Consider the following 24,000-nt stretch of genomic DNA (forward strand, 5'->3'; position numbering starts at 1 on the left):
AAGTGTATCGGTAATGCCTGAATGTGGGATTGTGTGGAAAGCCTTTCCCAGGTGGAGGTATGCCGTGTGCACAGATTTGCCCTCGTCAATGGCCTTGGTCACATTTTCAAAGAAATTCAACAGATTTAACAGGCAGGATCTGCCCTTCATGTAGCCAAATTGGGTAGGATCCAGGGTTTTCAGGTCACCTATGACTTTATTTATGAGGTCCATAATGATATGATCCATGCCCTTACAGATGAGGCTGATCAGGCTTATGTGTCTGTAATTCCCAGGGTCTGTTGCTAGGCCACCTTTGTGGAGGGGAATATAACTGTTGCTGTTCTCCATTCCATAGGAACAAAGCCTATGGTTATGCTATGATTGGAAAGGGTACTTAGTGGTGATGCAAGTTCATGTTTCAGCCTGTTTGCAAGACAGGCTGGGATGTCACCTGATCCCATAGAGGCTCTGTTTTTGTCTTGTGCAAGGCCTTGAGGACTTGCTCTTCAGATATGTAGGGTGGATGGGGAAGTTTTGTTGTAATTTAAGAGGGGATAAGGGAGTGAAATGTTCACCAAACCTATCCACTAGCAGGTTTGCTATCTCTGTGGGGTCAGTTTGTGTGATACCATTGACCACTAGTTATGCACATGCTTGGGTCAAATATAAGTATTTATTTATTTTATTATTTATTGACTAGGAAAGTCCAACTAACACAGAGCCTATTTTCAGCAGAGGCCCAGTAAGAAATGCTCCAGACGCATGTTTTGTAATGTGGGGGTAAACCAGAGTACCCTGAGGAAACCCACACAAATGTAGAGAAGACATGCAGACTCCACACAGAAGGCACCCCAGCTGAGAACCGAACCAGAAAACTTCTTGTTGTGAGGCGATAACATTAACCGCTGCACTACGTGTGCAATATGTGGTAGGCTTTGATATAATTATTCAGTCAGTCTTTTTTTTTTTTTTTTTGATGTACTCCTACAATGTTTTCAAAAAGGTATTGCACATTTGAACATATTGCAGCTGCAGTGGTACCATGGTCAAGTAAGCTTTAAATATACATATTCTACTGTCTGCTTTTCTGTCCATTTCAATTGCTAACATATGCCCCCAGATTCAGCAAGCCCTGCATGGTGGGCAGAAACAGTGCAGGAGCTCCAGGAGGCAATATGTCCGCTGTGCGATCCAGGAATAAGCTGCAGGGATGTGCATGACCACTCCTGCATTATTCCTGCACGGATGCAGCTCCTGTATGCAAATTACCCCATTTGCAGGTAAAAAACATGCAAATGAGGTAAATTTGTGATCAAGGAAGCTGGCAGCCAGCCATATAGGACTAGTGTAATCTGCAGAAATGTACTCAGTTAGTAACCGAGTACATTTCTGCAAACTATAAAATTGGCATCAAAAACAGTTTCAAAAAAAAAAAAAAAAAAAACATTTTTTTTTCGGCTGTATAAGCGTAGGGCAGCGGTACGCAAATGAGATTGGGCCGCAAATATAAAAAATAGCCTGAAATAAGCATTCTAACCAAAATCACTATTTTGCCATTATACTCAATGGCAAGCAGAAGACAACATGGCAAGTGAATAAAAGTTGCTAAGGGTGGAGGCTCAGTGTGAGACCTGTAATTATGCATTAGCAGGCAATCCTATACAAATGAGGGGAATGATACTGAATCTCAGATTTCCCCTCAATGCTAGTTAGCACCCAACAGTGTAAGTGCAGGAATATCTTGGTTCAAGCCTAAGCATTAGCTGACATCATAGGGGGGTGTGTCAGGCATACTGTAATCAGATTGGAGCCCTATGGCTTGGGTTTGCCCTTAGCTTAGCAGAGCTAAGCAAGGGTGTGTGTCTGAGGCTGCCTAGCACTCTTTATATTGCCTAAGCAGGTGTGTGCGCCATGCACCGTGTTTTAAAGGGGAAAAAAAAGTAAAGCAGGAAATAGCAGCTCTGTGCAAATTTGAGCACTGAGTTTGTGCGGCACACACCTGGGCTTAAACAGGAAGGCAATGGGAAGGGGAAACAGCAGTAGGAAGGTAATCAAGGAGACTAGCATAGCTGGCAGGCAAATGCATCAGAATCAGCCAATTACACAGGCAGCAGCCCAGCCCAGAACACTACTATAAACTATGCAAACACTTTTTCCTCTGTTTTTTCCCACATTCTCTATGCCACCAGTGTATACAAGTGGGGAAGTTTAAGCAAACAAAAACAACAAAATGACAGGGGCTGCAGCAGCTATCATACATCAACACGTGGAAGAGGCTGAGGGTGGTGAGGATGAGAATGCTGTCAACCAACCCACAGTGACGAGACAGAGAAGAGTGTACAGACCCAGGGTAACCTACCAGGGGCTACATGACCTGGACATAGTGGAGTGCTATAGGGTGGACAGAGACATTCTACAGCTAATTGTTGAGCTGTGCCAGCCACCACTGACACACAGAATTAACAGAGGGGAACCCATCACAGTGGATACCAAGGTATGTGTAGGCCTAAGAATACTAGCCACAGGTACCTTCCAAAGGCCAACTGGAGATATCATGGGGATCTCACAGGCATCATCATCCATGGTACTTCACCAGATCCAGGATGACATGCCAGCACATGCTGGTGAGCACGTATATTTGCAAACACCCGTGAGGTGTTGGCCAGCAATATACGTCTTTTCCACCAAATAGCAGAATACCCTGAGGTAGTGGGTGCTATAGACTCACGCACATATGCATCAAAGCACCACCTGATGAGCAGGGTAGGGTCTATATTAACTTCAAGGGCTTCCCCTCCATCAACTGCCAGGTCATGTGCGATGCCCAGGGCATTATAATGAATGTGTGTGCTGGCTGCCCTGGAAGCTATCACGATTCCCACATCTGGCATCTGATGCAGCTGTACCAGAGATTTGCCAATGGGAACATACATTACATTCACCTAGTGGGGGATGCTGGTTACACACTGGACACGTGGATAATGACACCCATCAGAAATACACACACACACACCCGAAAAAGAACTCCATAATGAGGAACACGCACAGACCAGAACTATAATAGACCATGTGTTTGAGTTGCTCAAGTCACAGTTCTGGTGCCTGGACACATCCAGTGGAGCCTTGCAGTACTCACCAGCTACATGTACTCAAATTGTCATCATATGTGCCATGCTACACAATATGATCCTGTGGAAACAGCTGCAGTAGGAACAGCACCGGGCAGGGCCACACAGCCCCCCCACCATTGCCAAGGTCTGCACAGGCACAGAGTAACTCAGAGGAGGAACAACTTGAGCCTGCCCCAGTAGGTAGAAGGAGGTGTATCCAGTATGCCCTGACCTTGGCAAAGAGGCAATGCATAGCACATACACTGCCACAGTAGGGACCCATCGAATGACACCTCTCTCTGACTTGCACATGCAATGAAAGGGATGCCAAACATGACACTACCTGTGCTTAACCATGTATAGAGAGTGTACTATGTGCATCCAATATAGGCAGCCCTCCAGTGGATGAATGGGATGCCAACAGATAGTAAACACCTATAGTGGCAGCAGGAAATCTGTAACAAATACTGGTGTCACTATAGTAGCCAGTACTATACATAGTGACAAAACCCACTGCAGGAAATGTGCTGGGCCACATGCGTGTCCATATGACACACACATGCCAGTCAGGGAGGCTCACATAGCCAACAACAGTCTCAGCCAGCAGGACAGGTGTCGACAAACACAAACAAAGGCTGTGCTAAGCCTTCTGAATTATGGCTATGGGTAACCTCCCCCCCAGGCGTACACAGAGAGACTACATCAGGTCAGGCAGTGGGATGTTAGTTCTAAAGGGTAAGAAGTCAGAAACTGATATGTAGGTCAATCAAACCTAAGACCTGTAGTACACTGATATGCCTCTAATCAGCATGATAGGTTAGAATACAGAATTAAATAGAGTACCTGACATACCAGTATAGTCATAGCAAATGTGCACAACTGTCAGGTGCCCCCCCCCCCAATCCTATGTAGAAATGTAGTAACAGTCAGGTGTGCCCCCCCTAATTCTATGTAGAAATGTAGTAACAGGTTGGTGTGCCCCCCAATCTGATGTAGACATGTAGTAACAGTCAGGTGTGCCCCCAATCCTACGTAGAAATGTAGAAATGTAGTAACAGATAGGTATGCCCCTCATGCCTATGTAGACACGTAGTAATAGTCAGTTGTGCCCTCCAAATCCTAAGTAGAAATGTAGTAATAGTCAGGTGTACCCCCCAATCCGATGTAAACATGTAGTAACAGTCAGGTGTGCCCCCAGTCCTATGTAAAAATTAAGTAACAATCTGGTGTGCCCTCCCAATCCGATGTAGACACGTTGTAACAGTCAAGTGTGCCCACTTCCAGTCCTATGTAGAAATGAAGTAACAGTCAGGTGTCCACCCCCATGCCTATGTAGACACATAATAACAGTCAGTTGTGTACCCCCCCAATCCTATATAGAAATGTAGTAACAGTGTGGTGTGGCCCCCCCAATCTGATGTAGACACATAGTAACAGTCAGGTCCCCCCCAATCCTATGTAAAAATATAGTAACATGTATGTGTAGGTATAATACCAGTGGAGCACAGATTACCTGAGGTGGCCAAGGTTGCAGGATAGATTGTAGCATTTGTACAATATGCAAGTATGTGTGTGTTAGGTTGGTGTGTGTTTCATATTGTGTGAGAGTGGTCAGTATGTATGCATGGTGAGGTTTGTCCTGGTGGCCATTGCCCAGTACTGCCAATGACAGGGCCAAGTCCTTACAACTGCAGTGCCAAACACAATGTTCCCCAGTATAACACATTCTAGCAGTAAGCCATTGTAAATGTATGTAGGTAATATGTGTCACCATCTGAAAGATGGACATGGCATGACTGTTGGGCCAGATATACAAGCAGTCCACAGGGAAAAGTAACCCAGACAGACAGTGTATAATGTGTAACCATTAAATGGACACACCCTTGGAGTTGTACATACAGGTTTGCAGCACATTATCTGGGCTTGTAGTAGGGAATACCGATGTCATCTGGCCAAACACTTGCAGACCACAAAGGTCATAAGAATGATATATTGAGAAACAGACAATGTCCCTGCACAAGCCAGCATAAATGGAATGCCCCATGCATATCTGTGAGTCAGATGCAAGTAGTGTCCATAGCAGACATGCACCCAGCTCACCCAACCACCACCCACAGGTACCTCTTCGGTCTTATCCCTGCTGTTGGGAATGGTTACAATATGACCCCCACCTGTGTATGGCAATAGTGAAAGAATGCAGCATGCAGTGCAGGTGTCCCATGCAGATGTGTCCCTAGCTGTAAGCAGCACACTGCCAGCAACCACACCACTTGATCATTACTGGTAGAAAGTATTGGCATGAACACCTAGCACACCTACCCTGCCACCCCAGGGAAATATACTGTATTGCAGTCTGGGACTGTAGGACTGAGGCCAAAGGCTTGTGTCTCACCCATACTGCCAATGTATGTTATGTCATGGACTCCCACATAACAACATAACACAGTCCACAGAACCCATATGCAAGGCCATGTGGACAAACCACAGTAACATTTCCACCATGTCCCACTGCATTAACTGTGGACCAACAGCAATACACTGCTGTGTTGAGGTGATAACTATAGGGAAAGTATCAGAGAATGTTTGCATAATGTATGGAAGAGGAGATAATAATGTGGGGGGGGGGAGTGGGAGCATGGGCAGCATGGAATGTGCAAAGTCCAAAACATAGCCATGTACATGTACTATCCCTGGCTGCAAACACAAGAATGAGTGGCTACAAACCTGCTTGTAAACCACAACAGGGGTAATGTCCTGACTTATGACCCCTGCCTCTGGGTAACCTGTGCGAATCTGTACAGCTGTGAGGAATTGCCAAAGCAAAATAAGGCAATACTGTCATGTTGATGGATGTAAAAGTATGGGATCCTCTGCCACCACTGTACCAAGGTGCTGAACCAGTTACACAGATCCAGCAGCAAGTTTCTGCAGTTCCCCCTCCAGAGTGGTATTAGTTTGCAGGAATATGTAGGCATATTACCACAATACTGGACACAGCTGCATTCACCCTGTGTTCCCCAGGACATCACTGTGAGAAAACATGTCCACCTGACAGTACTTGATGGCATAAAACATCACAGTGTATAACAGTACACATGTCTGAATATCTCTGCTAACACCAGGAACATGTAGCAAAAGCAGCAAAGACACAATTACCTACAGTACCCACTATCCTTGCCAAGTTTGACATATTTTCAACTGATCTACAGATATCCTGCAGAAACTGTTTGCTAGCTGTAGGTGTAGAACACAAATGTCTGCACTGGAGTAAAATCTACCTGGAATGGAGCTACACATTCAATACAGAAGAACAAACTGGGCATGCTCCCACACTTAGAGAAATGAAGGCAATGTCAGAAAACAAAATACTGAAATGTCATACTGGGCATGCTCACACACTTAAAGAAATAAAGTCCATGTCTGGCAACAACAGTGGACCATACATATCTGGCAGTTGTAGATGTTAGTGCATACACTCCTCAGTATGCACCAGTCATGCTTTGTGCACACATTGGATAGGAATACACACATATATCCAAGGACAACACACTATAATATTCCAAAAGTACACATACATAGATGTGTGGAAGAGAGTGACAGTGACAAAGAGCCTTCCATCATGAGGTCTGTCCCACCCGGCACACAGCCAAATGGCTACAACCATATGATGTGTAAATGTCACTCACCGTAGACATTTGCTTCTGGAATCAATCAGCATTATAGACTCTGTGGTGCTAGTGCTAACTGAGCAATTTGACTGTATAAGGCAGTAGTCATCTAGCAGTTGTATACATGTACCTGTGGAATATAAACCTGTGTGTGCCTGAGTGTGGTCTGTCTAACTCTAGATGAATGGGTTGTGGCACATGCATACACACTAGCCTCCCCATTGCCTGACTATGGCAAGACTGCTGATGTCAGTCACTTTGAAATACACCTTTGGGGAAGGGATAAACCGGTAATCTGTGTGGCATGTCCTATAACTGCGTAATGCTGTTGTGTGATAAACTAGTTAAGCAGAAGTTCAAGGAGCAGTGCTTTTTAGGCTAGTCACACTCACTGCAATTCAAATGCCCTACTATGGCAAGCCTACTGATGTCAGTCACTTTGAAATACACTGTTGGGGAAAGGATAGCCCAGTAATCTCTGTGGGACGTCCAATAACTGCATAATGCTGTAGTGTAATAATCTAGTTAGGTAGGAGTTCTAATCCCAGATGTGGCAATTTGTGTGTGTGTGTGTGTGTGTGTGTGTGTGTGTGTGTGTGTGTGTGTGTGTGTGTGTGTGTGTGTGTTTGTGTAGGGAGCATTGATTTTTAGGCTAGTCACACACACTACAATTCAAATGCCCTACTTTTGCAAGACTGTTGATGTCATTCACTTTGAAATACACATTTGGGGAAAGAGTAGCCCAGTAATTTCGGTGGCACGTCCTATAAATGCATAATGCTGTAGTGTGATAAACTAGTTAAGTAGGAGTTCCAATCCCAGACTTGGGAAGTGCGAGTGTTTGTCTGTGTACGGAGCAATGCTTTTTAGGCTAGTCATACTCACTACACTTTCAAATGCCCTACTTTGGCATGTCTGCTGATATCATTCACCTTGAAATACACCTTTGGGGAAAATGTAGCCCAGTAATCTCCGTGATGCATCCTAGAACAGCGTAATGCTGTAGAGTGATATAGTAGTTCAGTAGGGATTATATTCTCAGACATGGCAAGTGTGGATGTTTGTGTGTGTATTTGTTTGTCTGTGTAGGCAGAAAAGCTTTTAAGGCCATTCACAGTCAATACAACTTCCATTGCCCTTCTTTGGCAAGCCTGCTGATGTCATTCCCAGTGAAATACACCTTTGGGGAAGAATTAGTCCAATAATCTCTGTGGTGCATCCTATAACTGCTTAATACTGTAGTGTGATAAACTAGTTAGATAGGAGTACTATTCCCAGACATGGCAAGTGTGTGTGTGTTTGTTTGTCTGTGTAGGGAACAATGCTTTTGAGGCCATTCACAGTCACTACAACCTCCATTGCCCTTCTTTGGCAAGCCTGATGATGTCATTCACCTTGAAATACACCTTTGCGGAAATAGTTCATAGGTTCATAGGTTCATACTAGGCTATCTGCCCTAGGGCATTTATAAGCCTATACACAGACGCTGGAGAATAAACCACTTTATATAAAATAAAATCACAAAAACACGGCAAAGCTTTCAGGTATAAACCCTTCTTCAATGCACTGAAGAAGGGTTTATACCTGAAAGCTTTGCCGTGTTTTTGTTATTTTATTTTATATAAAGTGGTTTATTCTCCAGCGTCTGTGTATATCTTTGACTGTTGCCTTTGATTCATGTGCATTTATAAGCCTAGCCAGGGTATGTTTGGCTTTCGCCACCCATTTTAAATTAATTTTGATATGCCCTTTTTCGAGGTTAGTATACTGTGCCTCTGTCTAACAGTGACACAGAAGTGATACCCGGGGTAAACCTACGATCTCCCATCCACTCATCAAGATTCCTCTTGAAGAGAGTCAATGAGGGACTCTGCCTAACCTGGACTGGTATTTTATTCCAGAGTGAAGGGAGCCTCTGGGTTATGAATCTGTCCCTCCAGCATGTCCTATTTATTTCAGTGCTGAGGTTCAAGTCTCTCAAGCTCGTAGCTCAATGGGATTTGGATTTTCTGAGGTGCAGCATGTCCATTAATTCCGGGTTGGACATGGCTTTATACGTCAGGCACAGATCGCCTCTGAGCAGGCGGTATGCCACTGAGTAGATCTGGAGTTTCTTTAACCGGGCAGCATATGGCATCTGTTTGAGCCCTTTGATCCTCTTGGTGAGGTACATTTGGGGTCTTTCCAGTTGCTGCAGGTGTCTGGTAAGGTACATTCCAAAAGGGGCATTGTACTCAATTATGGGCCTGATGAGGGATGAGTAAAGAGGCATGATGACCTCCCCTGATCTAGATGTGAATCCCTTCATGATTAGGTGGGCTATATAAAATGTTTTTCTAACCACTTTGGCCACATGGTTGTCAAATGAGAGATTGCTATCAACTTGGGTCCCCAGGTCCCTAATTACTTCTTCTGTACTTAATGGATTAATACCTATGTGGTAATTTGTGGGCACTTTGTTTTTGCCAAAGGGGATGACTATACACTTTTTGGCATTTAGCTTGAGGCCATGGCTCTGACACCAGTTGTCTGTTTCTATGAGGCCCTTTTGGAGGATGCTTGTGTCGGCTGGAGAGTCGATTATGGTGCCCAGTTTGCAGTCATCTGCGAACTTGGTCAGCTACAGTCCTTCCGTGTTGGCCTGTACCTCCGAGAAATATATACCGAACAAGAGAGGTCCCAGGACTGAGCCTTGTGGGACGCCACTTGTAACTGGTTTGGAGTCTGACATGCCTCCAGCAATTCTAACCATGTGGGTTCTGTCCTTGAGCCAGTTTGCAACCCATCTAGTGACATAGGGGTTTATATTTAAGCTGGTGAGCTTATCTATAATGCCCGAGTGGGGTATTGTATCGAAGGCTTTTGCGAGGTCCAGGTAGGCTGTGTGGACCACCTTCCCCTCATCAATGGCCTTGGTGACTATTTCAAAGAAATTGACCAGGTTTAAGAGGCAGGATCTGCCTTTAACAAAGCCGAACTGGATAGGATCCAGTGTCTGTAGGTCCCCAATATCTTTATTTATGAGGTCCATGATGATCCTTTCCATAGCTTTGTAGATCAAGCTAGTCAGGCTTATGGGGCAATAGTTTCCAGGATCCACTGAGGCACCACCTTTGTGGAGAGGGACCACTGTTGCTGTACGCCACTCTTTGGGTACATATCCTGTAGTAAGGCTGAGATTTAACAGTAGGTTTATGTTTGGGTTTAGCTCTTCTTGGAGTTCATGTAGGACGCAGTCCGGGACACCGTTTAGTCCCATTGATGCTGTGTTTTTTGCTTTGGAGGGGGTGGCTCTTACCTGAGCATCTGAGATGACAGGGGGGCAGCATTCTGCTGGGATAGATATTTGCCCTTTTGGTGGGGGGGGGGGGTTTGTGCTGAACCTGTCAGCTAGGATGTTGGCAGTGTCTGTGGGTTCGATGTATTTTTTGTCATTTTGGACTAATTCTGAGCATATCTGGGAATTCCCACCCAGGTTCCGAACATAACTAAAGAAAGCTTTGTGATTATCCTTAGTGTCCTGTGCAATTTTTCTCTCGAAGCTGGCCTTAGACGATTTTATGAGCGCCCGTAGTTTTTTGCTAATACTGATCAGAGATGCGTTCACTTTTTGGGATTTTGCTCTATAATGTAGTAGCTTCCTCCTTCTATTGTATAGTTTGTTTATGGCTGGGGTCCACCAGACAGGACGTCTGCCTTTGGAGGATTGGGTCTTGGTTTTATTTGGTATTGCATGATCCCTGCATTTCTGAAGGTGTTCATAGAATGCATTTATAAAGGATTCTGCGGTCTGGGCCGTACTTTCCACAGGCTCGGGGGCTTTGAAGGATTCCACCTCGGTTTTGTGGAGTGTGAAATTTGCTTTAGAGAAGTTTTTCACTGTGGTTTTCTGGGAAGGGGTGGGGTCGGGATGTGAATATCCAGTGAGATTAGTTTATGGTCTGATCTTACCAATTAGGGATACACTTCTAGTCTGGAGCATAGAGTCCCCATGTTGGTGATGATCAGGTCCAGTATGTTTTCCCCTCTTGTGGGAGTGGTAACAAGTTGTTCCATAGCATTTGAGTTGATAAATTCTAGAAACCTTTGGGCTAGGGTAATGGAGATAGAGTAATGCTTCCAGTCTATGTTTGGGTAGTTGAAGTCGCCCAATATAATGGTGTTTGGAGAGACCTTCACATTTTCCAGTGTTCTTAGGAAGGCTGAGTGGGATTCCTTGGTTTGGGAGGGTGGTCTGTAGCAGGCTATAAACTGGAAGGCAGTTTTACCCACTGTTAGTTGCACATGGATAGTCTCTGATGCTTAGTGCTGTGCCACCAACCTGGAGGTGTGGGTATCTTTGATGAATATTGATACTCCCCCTCCTTTTGTGGTTCAGTCCAAGTTTTGGGGCTTGAAAGCATGGTATGAGGTATAACCTGGTAGTGCTGAGGTGCTCTCAGGAGCCTTGAACCAGGTTTCTGTTACTGCACAGATATCGATGTTCTCCATGCTAAGAAGAGTTTCGAGTGCATGCATCTTGAGGTTTAGACTTCTGGCGTTGAGTAACATTACTCTTAGTTTCTTATCCCTTGTGATACTTATGGAGGTGGTTTTGTCTTTTGTGCCTTGCCTAAAAAAAGCACTATGGGGGAAGCAAGAGCCTTTGCCTATATCAGAAAGCCCAGGGGTGACAGGTGCAAGCCGTCCCTAGCGAAGCATTGTGGCTTGTCGACCATGTCATCCCAGGCTGACAGGCACTGGATCCCCTTTGAATGACACCAATACTTAAGCCAATTGTTGAAATTGATCATATTGTGGCATTGATGATCTCCATGGTGCATCCTAAAAGAGCGCAATGCTGTAGTGTGATATTGTAGTTTGGTAGGAGTTCTATTCCCAGACATGGCAGGTGTGTGTGTTTGTTTGTCTGTGTAGGGAGCAATGCGTTTGTGGCCATTGACAGTCACTACAACCTCTAGTGCCCTTCTTTGGCAAGCCTGCTGATGTCATTCACTTTGAAATACACCTTTGGGGATGGAATAGTCCAGTATTCTCCGTGGCACGTCCTATAATTTTGTAATGCTGCAGTATGATAAACTAGGTTGTAGTTCTAATCCAAGACATGGCAACTGTGTGTGTGTGTGTGTGTGTGTGTGTGTGTGTGTGTGTGTGTGTGTGTGTGTGTGTGTGTGTGTGTCTGTGTTTGTCATTCGTATCCTCTGTGGAGGTGGCTGTGAGTGCGTAACAGCTGGACTCATTGTGAAGTCTATTATATGTCTCAATGTCCATCTTACAAGGATAACAGATGTCAAATAGCTGAGAGGCTGGAGTGCCAATCCATAGCCCTACATGTGACATGAAGGCCTGGCGAACAAATTAAGCAACCCTTGTATTACCCAGAGAACACTCTCAACCCATGTCTCATACACAAACTCACTTGCATAGGCAACAACCACTTTGTTGGTAGTACCCTGCAAATTGCCCACAGATAGTAACCATGGTGTGATTGCAGTAGACTACAGAGGGCATGGCACCCTGTCCTATCACTACAATAGGCACATAATTGCAGACAGTGCACTTTCACTTTGTTCCCAACTGGACGCCTGCAACAACTGTGGTGCCATCAAATGTGATCCACAAAGGACATACCATGCCTTAAACACATGCCCTGTATGGACAGATGCTACTGCCACCAGGGCATACCTGTATGATTCTATCAATGTAGGTGCAGGGTCAACCTGGTGTCCATTACCAGTTCCCACCATATGAGTCCAGGACTGGCACATCTGATGATAATCTGTGTACACAACATGGGCCAGACACCCCAGGTAGAGTTTCACATGTCACTGAACATGCATGTGGGATGTTTGCACATCCCAGACACTGTGCATGCCATGCACTATAGAACACATACATGGCAAGCATTGCACAACGTTGGCCACACGCAATAGTAACCCAGGTGACTGGATGTTAAATACAATATCCACCTGTGTGGGCCAATCCAGACACAACACCCCTGAGCCACATTGCAGACCATTGCCATGTGGCCTGATATCAAGGTATATCCTTCACCTTGTCTTGTACAGCCTTCTGGCACAGTCAACCACTACACACCTGTGAAGCAATGCACACATGCATGTCAGTACTGGCACCCTGTGTCTGTGTGTGTGGAGTTTGATGCTTTTGACCACATTCACACTCACTACAACTCCCATTGGCCTACTGAAGTATGCCATCTGATGTCAGACACCTTCACATACCCTTTGCCCATATGTCACCCAGATAACCCCTGTGGTGCATGTGATACCTGCGCATTACTGTATTGTGGCAAACTAGCTACTTAGGAAGTTTATTCCTGACCCTGCCAAATGTGTCAATGTGTGCGAGTCCCTGAGAGAGTGCAGCTGCGCTGACATTGACACCTGTTCATGTGGACAGGCATGTGTACTACACCTACCTTATCGCTCCTATATCACTATTGCAGATGTCACTCACCACCAGATGTACCTTTGGACAGCACTCCAACATGTAAGCTATGTGGCGCATGCAATAACTGCATAGATGTGGTAGCAATACATAGTCAGTCAGGGGTTTGAAACCCTGTACTGGTAGGTGTGTGACACAAACATGCTTAGGTTTTACTCTCCCACCCCCTCCATGACTTACTTTGTCTCTGTCTGTGTCTCTCACTCCCTCTGTGATGGATGTGGAGTAGTACGCCGCTTTGCTTAGGCAGCAGCTTGTGTTTTGTAAGTGATACTCATGATCAGCTGATGGCCTATGCATGAATTACAGTCCCCCTCTAGCTGATTGCATGTGGAACAGCTGTGGTAACATTCCCATAGCCAACTGCATGGAAACGCACTCCAATATCTAGGAACATCATGTGGGTGTTGGGACTTTTCATTCACTGTGAGCAGACTTCAATTTGGTGTTTGTCAAACAGCGTCACAGATGGTATTGGGATTTACCTCTAACAACTTACACTGCGGAAACAGGACAACAGACAGGAGGGAGATGTGCCAGACATGACTACAGAATGTAAGTGTTGTTCTTCTGCATTTGGAGTAATGTCAGTGTAAAAGGGTGTGTGTGGATATGGCTGGTCTACATGATTTAATACCTGTCATGACAGTGTTATGTGTTTGACAAAACTCCCACCTGTAGGGTTATCTGCAGACTGAGCAGTGTGTGGAGCCTTATGTTTCTTGTGGTACTCACAGAACACCTATCTTAGAACTGCAAAAGCATAGTCTGAGGATTGCAGTCAGCACATGGTGACAGCCATGAGAGTTACTGACTTCATATCCCTCATAGGACATATGTCACAACAAACCCTGGTACGACAGTAACTCTATGAGGTTATCACAGCAATATACTAATATTGGCCCAGTGTTTGTGGCTCCAGCCACAAGTCTGTCAACCTTTGTACATATGTCATGCAGTAAGAGGTGCATATGTTATGTACACCATTATTTATTGACATTATACCCAATAATAAGCCAGTCAGATATCAGACTGCTAGACATGTTATGTATAGTAGGGGTTATTTCTGAGGACATAACCTGGGCATTCTGGGGTTGTCTGTACAGTACTGGGGTCTGTGTACTTATGGTGATTGTTGGCAGTATGTGTATTGTGCGTATGTTCCTTGGGTTGTGAACAGAATGTGGTAGATGCCATTGCTCTTGGTTCTGTTCTATCTGATGTTACATGCTGCTACAGTGTATGATACCTTATTGGCTCTCTGTAGGGCCAGACACACATGTGTCCCATACCACAGACAGGTATTGGACCACACTGTGTCGTGACCCAGTGTATGTAGGGTTAGTGTGTTAGTGGTACATATGAGGATTGTGTTTATCAGACAGTCCATATAGTGTCATATTAAGCTTGCATACAATATGTGGCTGTGGTGGTGTTCACATTGGTTGTGAGTATGCACTTTCTCACAGGTGTTTATTACTCTGTGCTGTGACATGCATGTAGAGCCTGCTATATTTGCAGGTATATGTGTATTCCCCCATACAAAATGTAGTCCAGTGTTGTGGACTGCCTGTAGTTTGGACAGTGCTTTGTAACATGCCTAGAAGCTTAGTGAAATTATCCAGTGTGCTGTTATGTCCAGTTATTTGCAAGACATACTGCTGCCAGGCCACCATAACTGTTGTGTATTTCTGACAAATCAGTGGGATTCTGTACAGATGTATGTCACTAACTACTGAGTAGAATGTGGCCATGTAACCTTTGCACCACCAGGTATTTATTTATTTTATTATTATTTATTTTATTTTACATTTGTTCACCGGGCTAGTCTAGCTGGATATATTTCCATTTTCAGTAAAGGCCCGGGGAGATAAGCTCCACACAAATTTTAACAAAAAAAGTAAAAAAAATAAACAAGGAAAAGAACAAATCATCATAGATGAAAAGACAAATAAAAAATAGTACCTAATAACAGGTATACACATGAAAAGAATCACACTTCTAAGAATAACAGTATTAGCTGTAATAACATCAAGAACAAGGCACAAAACAGAGAACAAAATCGACTTATAATATTATATAGAACTAATCTTTGTAAAAAAAGGAGAAAGAGAAACTCTATAATAGGAGAGGAGGAAGGGAAGCAGTTTAAGAAAAGTGAAGGAAAAGTTAAAAGAAAAAACGGATGAGAGAGATTAACATAGGGGAAAGAAGAAACAAAAAAAAAGAACTCTAAAAGAAGATAGACTGAAGCAGACTCACAAAAAGAGAGAAAGAAAGTAGAGTAGTAGGAAAGCGCAGAGTAGTAGGAAAGCGCAGAAAAGGTAAAAGATTAGTCAGGTTTTGTACAGGAACAGAGCCAGTGGCTTTGGAAGTAATCTTTGATTTTATGTTTAAAGAGAGGCAGAGATGTGGTAAGTGTTATATTGCTAGGAAGCAGATTCCAGTTCCTTCCTACAGTATTATTGAATAGGGAGTCACCAGCAGAATTATTAGTCTTTGTTATAGTAGCCTTAAGTTTACTGGAAGAGCGAAGGGAGTTTAGGTTGTTATAAGGGATTAAAAGTTTAGAGAGTATAGGGGTTTTATTGGGTTGGTATAGAATTTTATGGGCAATAGTGAGTTGAGGGATTAACAGAAGGTTTTGGAGTTCTAGCCAGCCTAGAAGTTTCAGGTTAATACAGTGGTGATGTCTAAAAGGGTTACCAGTGGCAAAACGGGCAATGTTGTTGTAGCAAGTAGCCAGTTTGTTAAGGTTGGCTTTCCTAAGGTTAGTAAAAATTGGTGAGGCATAAAGAAGAGTTGACAAAAGGTGGGAGTGGGCAATCTTGGCTCTGGATGATGAGGTTAGGAAAGGTTTAATTCTATATAAGCTTCCTATTTTTCTATTGACTATTTTAATGGTGTTGTTGATATGCTGATCAAAGGAGAGGTTATTATCAATCGTTATTCCTAAAAGTTTTGTTGTAGGATCTGGAGTAATGAGAGTGGCATTATTTGAGCAAATGGTGAAGTCCAAGGGAATGGACCGTGTGCTAGGAGAGAAAAGCAGAAGTTTAGTTTTTTTGGCATTGAGGAGGAGGTTACGTCTGGTGAACCAAGTTTCTACTGTGTTGAAGACCTTTTGAGTAATAGATGAAAGTTCATTAGGAGATGAAGCAGAGCAGATAAGGGTGGAGTCATCTGCATATTGAATGCAGGTTACTTGAGGGATTGCTGAATGGAGATCATTGATGAACAGGGAGAAGAGAAGAGGTCCTAGAATGGAGCCCTGAGGTACACCGATGGAAACGGGTGTGAATGAGGAAATTTGGTTTTCCCAACGAACTGCTTGTTGTCTATTGCTGAGGTAGGATGTAAACCATTTAATGGCAAGATTATCAAAGGAGAGGGATGTAAGAGTGTTAATTAAGATGGAGTGGTTGACCATATCAAAAGCTTTAGAGAGGTCGATGAAGAGAGCAGAAGAGCGAAGGTTGTTGTTGCGGTTCCTATTGATGGTATCTACAAATGATAGGAGAGCAGTGGTAGTACTGTGATGTGGTCTAAAACCATGCTGACAGTTTGCTATTATGTTGTTTTGAGAGAGTTACTGTAAAAGTTGTTGGTGAATACATTTTTCCATTATTTTTGCTAATGGAGAAAGGAGGGCAATTGGTCTATAGTTTGAGTACTCAATGGAATTCCCACATTTATGTAATGGGATAATATGGGATATTTTCCAGATGTCTGGGATGGTTCCCTCTTGGATTGTCCTGTTTATAAGTATGGATACTGGATATGCAATTTCTTTGGCAGCTTTTTGGAGAAAAAGTGAAGGGAGCTTGTCAGCAGAAGGGGTACAAGGCTTCAGTTTATGAATACGTCTAGAGATGAAAGAGGTAGGAATAGGTAGTAGTTTAAAGTTATTGGAAGAGTGTCTTTGGTTTATTGGTGGGCAGGAGTTATTAGTGCTAAGTTCTCTAGCTAGCGATAGAATAGTGTCAGTAAAAAAAGAGTTGAAAGCATTTGCAGTGAGGTGGGGAGTGTCTGGGTCAGCATTAAGAGGGGTGGGAGTTTTGGATGTTCCTGGGGAAAGGAGTCTATTAATAGATGACCAAAACTGTTTGGGATTGTTATGATCAGTTTGTTGAAGTTTACAGTAGAAGTTTTTTTTGTCAGTAATTATTGCTTTTTTAGTCGAGTTTCTAAGCTGGCGGAAATGAAGAAGATCAAGGGAATTTCTATGGCATCTCCATTTGGCCCAGACTTTATTTCTGGAGAGAATTAGCTTTTTAGTTTCCTTAGAGAGCCATGGGGCAATATTGGGTTTCATTCTGATGGTGCGTTCAGGAGCATGTTTGTCAAGAATGGATAAAAAAGTGGTATTAAAGTATGATACTGCATTTACAAGAGGAAGAGATTTTAAGGTGCTCCAGTTGCATTTGCTGAGTTCATTTTGAAATAGGTCTATATTAAAAAGTTTTGTAGAGCGTATTTTTTGAATGTTAGGGAGGTTTTGGAAATCAGTCTTTTCTCTAGTAATATAGGTTAAAGAGTGATCACTTATATCATCAGGCAGGGTTCCTGCTTTGTAGGCCTGTTTGACTTTGTTTATGAGTATCCAGTCTAAAATACTCTCTTTATTGTTAGGCTTGTTGATTCTAGTGGTCGAAGTGATAGTCTGGGTGAAACCATATAGGTTCATATGAGAGGTATTATGTGTCAGGAGAGAATGGCGTGTGTGAATGCATAAACTGTGTGGGCATATGTAGTCCAGTATTTGTGTGATGTACCCATGTACATGGCAGTTAACATCCACACTGTGAGGCGTGGTCCACATGTCTCACATGAAGGGGATCTGTGTACACCTCTGGACTGACCACAGAGTGCCAGACTGTACCCATATATATTTGCCATATCTGTGTTGTAGTCCACAGGATCATTACTGTGCTTGCAGTGGTACTGAACTATGATGTCCTTAGGATGTTTGTCAGTAGCCAATGGAGTACATGTCAAAAGCAAATGTGACCTCCCACACACAACATGTCTGTTAAGACAAGCCCTGTTACAGTAGCAACAGTCTACATATATACCTTCAATACAGACATGACATCCCCTTGCACTAAGAGGTTGGGACTATGGTGTTGAGGTAGGACTCCACTCTATGTTCTGGACATATGGTAAACATATATGTATATGTGTATATATATATATATATATATATATATATATATATATATATATATATATATGTGTGTATATATATATATATATATATATATATATATATATATATATATATATATATATATATAGCTATATATAGATATATACACATATACATATCTACATATATATATATATATATATATATGTGTGTGTGTGTGTGTGTATATATATATATATATATATATATATATATATATATATATATATATATATATATATACATACACACACATATACAAACTCAAATACATGTATATACGCAGCAATATATGTCTACACACACACACACACACATATATATATATATATATATATATATATATATATATATATATATATATATATACATATAGTTATGGATATCTACATATATATTGACATAAATAGGTATATCTGATTAGATATGTATGCACATATAGTTATAGAAATCTACATTTATATCTGCATACATAGGTATATCTGTACACATAGGATATGCATATATATATATATATATATATATATATATATATATATATATATATACAGAGAAATATCAGAATGGCCATATATATGATGCACTATACCACTATACACATGTGTAGACATACATATGTATGAATATATATGTGTATGTACATGTAGACATATATCTACATATGTATATGTATATATCCATATTCTTGTCATGTGTAGATATCACAGTTGTGCATACCTTCCAATATGTATCTCACCGTATGTCTCTGATATGTGTATATTTAGATGTAACAACATATATGATGAAACAGTGATATTAATAAGTACTACACAATTGTGGAAGTCAAAGCAGTTGTTCAATACAATTCGATATGTGTAGTGACAAATATATTGGAAAAACAACAACTGTCTTCACAGCTGTCATGGCGTAGTAATTAACTGTTGTGACTATAGTGTACAGGGTCCTGGGTTCAAAGCCTGTGTATTTTTGTTGCTGAGCAGAACTAGGGCTGTTGGACACAGAGTGGTTAAGGCAGTTTTGTCCAGCTTTAAGCGCATTTGTGTGGGTTTGCGCAAAGCTAAGCGGTGTTAATCCAGCTTGAATACTTACAGGCAACCTATGCTTGACTGACACTGACATGTCTGCCCAGCTGAGTTATAACTGGCACATATAGGAGACAACACCCTGTACACACCACATGCCACAGGTACCTGCACTACACTACCACAGCCAACAGATCATGCTTGGGTACAGGTCTCCATCACAGACACTAACCATGTGTTGTAATACATGTTGCATACATGTCAACTGGGTCACCTCCGTGGCCATTAGCAGGAGGCACTCAGAGGTTTGGCTGATGCATGTCACTCTCACCCTGAGGGTCACCATAGTGGTGTCTGTCGATAGATTGCCTGCTGACAATGGCAGGTGGCATGACACCACTGTACACTCATCCCCTACACTAACCATCTCTACATGGACAATAGCCAGGTACACACATATGACCACCTGCAGCGATGCACCCCAGTACTGACACATGTGTACATGTGCATTACTGAGGATAGCAGTGTCTGTGTGTCAGTACATCTGTAGTTGGGAATACTATGAGGCCCTTCGCAATCACTGCAACACCCATTGTCATAGTAAGATGTGGCTGCTGCTGTATCGGACATTACATGTTCCCTGTTACACTCCTCTCCCTAACAGCTACATGAGCCTTGCCAGCCCAACACTCTTGTACAAATGGGTAGATAGGCATGGGTTACCAATTGAGTTCTGGCAAGTGTGTGTATGCGTGCATGACTATTTATCTGTAGGGTACAGCATTCCAAGGCCACATACTCCTATTAAAATATGAATTGCCACACAGTAGTATGAATAGTGTTGTTGCTGCTCATAGGTGAGGCATGACAATGCAACACCCTACCATGCCTGTGGCCTGTGCATTAGATGCATATCCCTGTAGTATCATTGTTGGGATGTGCAATGGATTGTATCACAGTCATGGGCAATGTGTGATGGTGGGTATGTCAGAGTGTCATCATGGGTTCCAGTGAGTACAATATCCACTGTGGGATGTGGGTGCTGTGTACACTGTCATTACACCATGGTACACCCAGTATATGTCCCATGTACTACTGTATGGTGACCACTGTCATCATCAACCATACAGGTAACTGATACCACAATCCAGCCCAGTTGTGCATGTGCTGTGTGCACCCTACTTGTAACATATTGGACACACTGACAAGTGAGTTAGCACCGATAGGCCCAGGTCTCTTGGATGTGTGTCTGCCTGTTATGTGTCTGTTAATATGTATATGATGGTATGTTACACTATGCATTGTCCATATACAACCATTACATCCCCCATTACCATACTGTACATGTCTGGGGATGTTCTGCATGCAATATGTAACCTGGAACACACCTCACCCTAAACGCTATGTGGTGTGTGCAATGAAAGCCACACACTTCAGTAGCACTACATATCTAGGCAGGGGTCTAGTCCCAGTGTTTCCAAGTAAGAGTGTGTGTGTATGTGGATGGATCTACATCAGGTTGCTGTTTATACATGTCCCAGCGGGTCACCTGTCCATGTGGCACAGGCAATAACTGTTATACAAACCTGTGACATGTGTTTAATTGTACCCAGGATATGTCACAGCCATGGTGTCACCACAGTGCCATACCCCTTGTGGAATATGACTGCAGACCATCCTCCTGCTGACACATGTACACCTACAACACAAATGGATAACATTATGGAGACCACAATCACTCAGTTTTACTAACAGCTATAACGCATAATGGCTGGACAGCTACACTACCTGACATGTATGCATTAAACATTACACCTGACAACATGTTACACAGCAGTACATTGGTACACCGCATGCTTCAGAACCATATTAGCCTGTCCCTGCATCGATGTTATGGATGACAGGGATGTGGCACAGGTATCATCATATGCACAGGGTGTGTTGTTGGTTTGCCAGAGACAGAGGGTGGGCCATACGTTTGACACCATGTGTGTGGGTGAAAGGTCTAATTAGTTGAAATGGGTGTAGTGATGTGGTGTGTGTAGGTATGGGGTTGCCCTAGGTGTGTCCGTATAGTGTGTGGGTATGCATGCTCATAGTTCTGCCATGTGGCTGCCCTATACAGGTGTTTCTTGGACAGCTGCAAACCATACCTGGCAAGGTGTGAAGTTCACCACCTTCAGCCATGGACACACAGACTGTACCTGCCAGGGTTTTCATGGGCATGTCCAGGTACAGGCCTTGATGTGCTACTCTCCCCTGATGATGACAGATGTCCGTTGCAACCATGTCCCTCCTGGGACTGACCAGGGCTACGTGCACATGGCCTGCTGTGGTGTTGTGTGGACAGTGCCCTCCCTGCAGTGCTGGGGCTGGTATTGCCACTATGGGAGCACAGTGGTGTCCTCGCCCATCCACGTCGACTGCCAGCTGTTTGTGTTGCTGGCCTACGTCCACGCAGCCATCGCCGCACTCCCACCACATAGGTTCATAGGTTCATATGTATGTACTGGGCTATCTGCCAGAAGGCATATATTAGCCCAGCCACATTGTGCGGTATTCACCACCCCTTTGGTTAGTTCCCTAGGCCCTAGATCTAGCATCTAGCACCCTTGGCCCCTATCTAGTAGAGCTGTTGGTATGATCCCTGGTGTGAACTTTCTGTTACCCATCCACTTGTCAAGGTTCCTCCTGAAGAGTGATAGTGAGGGGCTCTGCCTTATGTAGATTAGGACCTTGTTCCATAGCATGTTTGAGCACAGACAAACCTCAGTCGATGAGGCCCACCATCTCACCCAACCATCTATTCATGACCTTGGTATAATCACAGAGGGCACCAGAAAGTTCATGGAAGTTGTCACTTACAGATGAGAGAACAGCCCTCTGCAGCCTCAGGCCCTGTCTGGTGTACATTTCCATACATGCCTGCACCCCCATGACAGTCTGAAACATGCACCTGGTGGTACCAGTTGTGGCACCTCTACCAGGGGCATGATGACCAGTGGCCCTACCATGAGCACCCTGGTACATCTGCCTATGTGGTGCTCTGCCAGACATCTGGCTATGCCTGCTGTGACCAGACACAGTAGGCATAGATACCACACTCACCTGTGCACAGCCACCAGCTGTCCCTCCGCTATGGCCACTGGTGATGGGGTATGTATAGGCACTGTAACTGTGTGCAGGTTTGCAGTGGCTAAGAGGGGGATGTCAAATGACAGTGCAGTTTTGGTCTCTGAAAACCCTGCCTGTGCCTCAACAGTACTATCATAATCTTCGGTGTCTGTATGGACACCAACTTCAGACTGCATGCAGGAGGGACCCTGACCCACCTCACTACCTGTGGGGGAAAACAAGAAATGCACTTTAAGACCTGTACAGCATTATTGCATAACAGCACACACACACACACACACACACACACACACACACACACACACACACACACACACACACACTGACATTCCAGCTTAATACCTACCTGTCCCTGATTTTACAGACAGTCCCACATTTATTCACATAAATTCCCCATCCTGCATCACACTTGGTAACATACACTCATTAATACCACTCATTAACGTATCATTCCTCTAAATGCCTAGATGAGTGATCACAACACAAGACATGTTACTCCATTACCTACTTGACTTGAGTGGAGTAGGTTTTACATGGCCTTAGTGCTATCATCCAGTGTTCACCCTGGGTATGTCTGGATATCGTGACCATGGCACTTATATATTAGGGGCTACTACGTTCACTCCATAATGTCACGCACTGGAGTGTCATATGTAACTATTGCTCACTACATGCCATATCTGCTGCTTAATCAACTTATCATGTGGACAACAGTAATATATGGATACACTCCCTGGTGTTATCTAGTAATTCCCCAATGCATCTGTAGTGCTGCGTACGTGGGTAGTCATTCACCTTCCAGCTGATTGCAATATTAAGCATGTACAATAAAAATAGATCAAATAGAGCACCATGGCTCACAAAAGATACCAAAGCTAAAATCAAAACTAGAAACAGAGCCTGGGCGAGTAGGAGAACAATTAAAGCCCCACTTGGCCATCTAAAATATCATCAACTCAGGAATGATACAAAAAAATCTGTTTTACTGGATAATAAAAGGTTCTACCAAAATTTCCTACAAAAACACCATAACAACACTCAAAAGTTCTGGGCAGGCTTAAATCAACTACTTTGTCCAGGTTATTCCACCATCCCAGCCCCGGCTAACTACACCCATAGTTCCCCAGAGACCATAGCTAGTGCATTTAATAACTTTTTCACTGAAACAATCCAGTCCTTAGCAAATCAACTAACCCCCTCTAACTTAAACCACACACCTAATCTACCCAATAATCACCCCAAATTTAGCTTCCAACCAATATCCACTAGTTTTATCAAAACACTTCTAAAAAAACTAAAACCTACCACCCTTGGTGCTGACCTCCTCTCTGAAGAGTACCTACAAATAGCTGCAGATGCCATTGCATATCCCATATCTATCCTCATCAACAGAAGCTTATCCAAACATGCTATCTCCTCCCTTTGGA

The sequence above is a fragment of the Protopterus annectens genome, chromosome 5.part0, assembly GCF_019279795.1.
Source record: "Protopterus annectens isolate FY-2018-M chromosome 5.part0, PAN1.0, whole genome shotgun sequence".
Lineage (NCBI taxonomy): Eukaryota > Metazoa > Chordata > Ceratodontiformes > Protopteridae > Protopterus > Protopterus annectens.